The sequence below is a fragment of the Propithecus coquereli genome, unplaced genomic scaffold, assembly GCF_000956105.1.
Source record: "Propithecus coquereli isolate 6110/MARCELLA unplaced genomic scaffold, Pcoq_1.0 Scaffold662, whole genome shotgun sequence".
Classification (NCBI taxonomy): Eukaryota; Metazoa; Chordata; class Mammalia; order Primates; family Indriidae; genus Propithecus; species Propithecus coquereli.
Window position 1 is genome coordinate 336,402 of NW_012152641.1, and position 4,402 is coordinate 340,803.

Here is a 4,402-nt window from a genome sequence, read left to right on the forward strand (position 1 = left end):
AAGTCCGTGTTTCAAATATGTCCATCCTTCGGGTAGTGCGCATTGCACTCCTTGTGTATACTAAATTTTTGACATGGAAATTTTCAGGTTTTGCAAGTAGTTGAATTTCAGGTCTCACAAATTTTGAGAGTTTGGGCTTGTGGTTAAGAATTCTCAAAGCAGAACTTCGTGAATTTGTGTTTGTTTTTTGTTCCATGCTTGGCCATATCAATTCAGGGATGTATCTTCACAATTACTCTCTGAAGGAAGGCTTTGTTTGTTTGTTTTCCTGTTACATACATGGAGCATGTTGCTTATCTGGGTTCCCAGATTTCTCAAGGGTCTAAAATCTAAACCTCTTCCTATATTGCTCAGACTCCAGGCTTTATTGTTAAAATGAATGCCAAAACAGATTAGCAGATACCCCTCAAGCAAATGTAGGCTTCACATTAACCTACTCCTGTGAGGTCTGACTTTCTTATTTTTGCCATGGAAGTCATTTCCTTATATTGCCTCTGTCACAGGCAAGCATTTATAAATGAAGCTAATATTGTACCAGCATTTTCAGAGGTGCTGTAACATGATGGATTATTTTGTCTTTAGACTTCAGAGTGGTGCCAATATATGCCCAATACATGTGAAGGCATTCCAATGGATATATATGCATTTAAGGTTTTTGCATCCTACTTTCCTCATTGAGATTTGCTGCATTGTTCTTTTATTGATTTATCTTTTCCTGGTTTCAGTATCAAGGAAAGTCACCTTATAAAATTATTTAACATGCATTCTCCCTTTTGCTTTGCTCAAAAATAGTTTCTAGAACACAGATATTGCCACTACTTTGAAATTTAGGGTCTAAACTATATAGAGACTTTACTCACATTGTCTAATGTGAAAAGCCCTAGGATGACTGTGTGTACATTTGTCTCCATCCAAACCTTCCACCTTCTCAGTCTTAGAAGAGTATATAAAAAGGGAATATTCCATGTCATTAATACTTGTTTATGTGTGCTTTGAAATTAACACTTTTTTCCATTTACTTATAAACTTTATGGAGTTCTTAGGTTGCCATCATTGTTTGTTTTGTAATTTTAACATCCTCTTGGATCATTTCTGTTTTGAAAAACACCTATATAGTTTCCTTTTCCTTTTTACACTCAAGAATTATTTGCATTTAACCAACTGTATTAACTAGTACTAACCAAAATATTTTCCATAACTTGTATTTGCTTTCATTTTTTATCTTCTTGCAGTACAATCTCAAAAAAATAATTTTAGAAAAATTTGTGGATGGTAAATTGCCTCGGTTTTTACATATCTGAAAATATATTAATTCTTCAGTTAACTTGAATGATTATTTAACTAGATTTAGGATTCTACATGCAAAATCTTTTTTCTCCCAGCTCTGTGAAGTTCACTGCAGTGGTGAAAGCATGAGCCCTGGCCCAAGCTGGCTGGTTTGATCTTGACTCTGTCAATATCTAGTCATGAGTTCTTGGACTACTCATTCAGTATCTCTGGCTTCACTTTCTTCATTTATAACACGGCAATATTCATTCTATCTACTTCAGTTTAGTTGAGAGCAGTAAATACATTTCTTGGAGTTGATGTATGTAGAGTCATCATTTAGCTTATCATGGTCTCTTAGACACTGTGAACTGGGGCTGTCAACTAGCTTCTGTTTGCTCTTGGGAATATTTTGTAAAAATAGACCGAGAATTTATCATTCAAATCAGTGCGAACTAAAGGTACAGTCTTCATAGTTAGCGGGGGAAAGAAAAATTAATTTAGCTGACTTCCCAGTAACAATAAAAGTTTGTAGATCATACTATACAATATGATATTACATAATAATTTCATTGAGTACTTTGTAATATTTTTATCACACTTCTATGGATTTCCTATTTATAACATTTAATTTAGAAAGATTGATAATCAACTATATACAGTTAGTGGAAATGCATCTTTTTCTTTTAATTCTCCAGAGAATGAATGCACTGTCAGCATACTGTTAGGTACTCTGTGTATCAGTGCTTCCTTCCCCTTCCCAGTTTACAGTTGGATTATGATTCCAATTTAAAGAAATTCCCTAAAGACTAGAATTCTTTCAGGGTCTACTGTTTTTGCCATTAAACTTACACAAACATGAATAAAGTGGCATTATCTATTAAAAAGACTTATTTTCCTAGCTGGATAGTCATTATTCTGTGTAGTTAGAAAATATATAATCTAGTTTATTTCAACAACTTTTAATATAGTGCTACTATGAAAGGGAATGAGTTATAGTTTGAAAATACAGGGAGGAAAAATCCCGAAGACTTCAAGGTACGCTGGTGTTGGGTAAATCAAATCACTAACAAAATTGCTCTGTCAATTCCATTTATTTTGCACATTATGTACAGATGGCTTTCCAGTTTTATTAATTAGAAGAACTTTTAGATAATATACGAAAATATGCCCCAAATTATTTGCCATTTGGTATATGTTAGGAAATGCAGTTAAAATAGTAAACAGGAAGACTGATTGAATATGTTAACTGTGCTGGCATTCATTTTCTGTCTTTTATGCATGGGAAGGGGGAAAAAAAAAGGTCTATTTGTTTAGCCCCTAAGTGCATTAATTTCCATACAAAGTAGATATCCTAAGTGAGGACTTCTTATTTCAAGACTACACTCTTTTATACATTTAGAAGTTGGCACACACAGAATCACTGCATTAAACAGCTAATGCCTTTGATATAATCAGTTGCAATCAGTTTAAAATCTCTAAAATATTTTGGAAAAAAAAAAGTGGCTTGGAGGGGAAATGATTCATCATCTAACTTTTTCTGGAGGCAATAAATCAGTGCAGTTGGCAGACCAATTTTCTCACGTGGGTTTTGCAAAATCTTTAAAGAAATATAATGTAGAATATGTAAGAGATTTTCCCTAAACGAACATTTTCTACATTTCTTAAGTACTTTGAGACAAAATAATCTTAATTAATCTTATCTCTCCTGAGCCACTAATCCTCACGATGGTCCATAAGTTGTTATTTATTTTGTATTTTACGCTGTAAGTATGACTAGTGGATAGGCCGATCTTTCACAGTTAAAATGGTGCTTTTTAATTTACTTGTGGAAGTTTGGGCCTAGCACTGAATCTGTCTCTTCCCCCTAAAATAAGTTTCTTTATATTGCACACTGGTGCCTGAATTTCTATGAATTTTGCTGACTCCTTTTGTGTGAAGATTTAGTCACAGTAGTAAATGAAAGGCTACACAACACTTAGGGTGTAAATATACTCACATTCTTTATTTTTCTAAAGAAAATTAAAATAGACTCCATCCCATTAGCAGGGAGTCCAGCATATTGTTCATCCTTCTCCTATGACTTCTCTCCTGTTTAGGATGCAAGAACCTCTATTCATGCAGGAATTGAACACTAAAGCGCAAGTCCATTATTCTCCCTCTCAAGAGGGGACACTTTTATAATCTGTCATCCTTCTGTAACTGCTGTTATTTTTCTTGCTTCAGTAGGATGCCAGTGTCGAGCACTAAATCCGCCACCATCTGTAGCAACACCGCGGATCTCCACTGCAGCCCAGTCTCACTTGCCAACTTTGCGGTTAACACCCACTTCCTGGGTTACCCGTATCCGTTTCTAGTTCCAGGCAGCTCCTGTCTTTAAATTTTAATTTCAAAGAGCTTTATTTCATTTTCTGGAAAATAGGTCTTGATTATTCCCTAATAATGTTTGAATTTTGAAACACGATTGGCTAACTTATCCTTTTTTTTCCTCAAGACTACTTTCTACTCCTTGATAATTTATCCTCACAAAGGTTGCTAAATAGACACCACTCCCTTCTCACCACTTTCACTACGAAAGAAGCAATCCCTCCAGACGCAAACATAAAGATAAACACTGACAGGGTGTACTATTGCAGATAACAGATGCAATGGAGAGATTTGGCACATTAAGATAAATCAATCTGATTAAATGAATTAATCAGACTTTTTCCTTAAAGACTTGAAAAGTGAGTGTGCAGAAACCTTATTAGATATATGAGTACTCTAATGGAAAGTGTCACAATTAAGATGCTTTCCTTAACTGTTCACCAATTACTGCTCACCAGATAAACATCCTTTTCATTCTTATTTTCTAATATAGCAATAATGGTAATAACACAGACTCCTTAATGTTATTAGTTCATTCTCTAATTATCCCAAAGGGTTACATTCCTATTAGTTAAGAATTTATCTCAACCTTGATTATGCCCATTTATTATTGTAATTATGATTTAATTTTAGTTTATATGAACCTATGAAGTATGAATGTCAAAAAAAGATTTTTAGTATGAAAGTAAATTAAATGTTTGAAAAGCATTTACAGAGGTAAGTCACTTAAAATATAAAATAAATTTAAGTCTATTTAATTAGATATGTC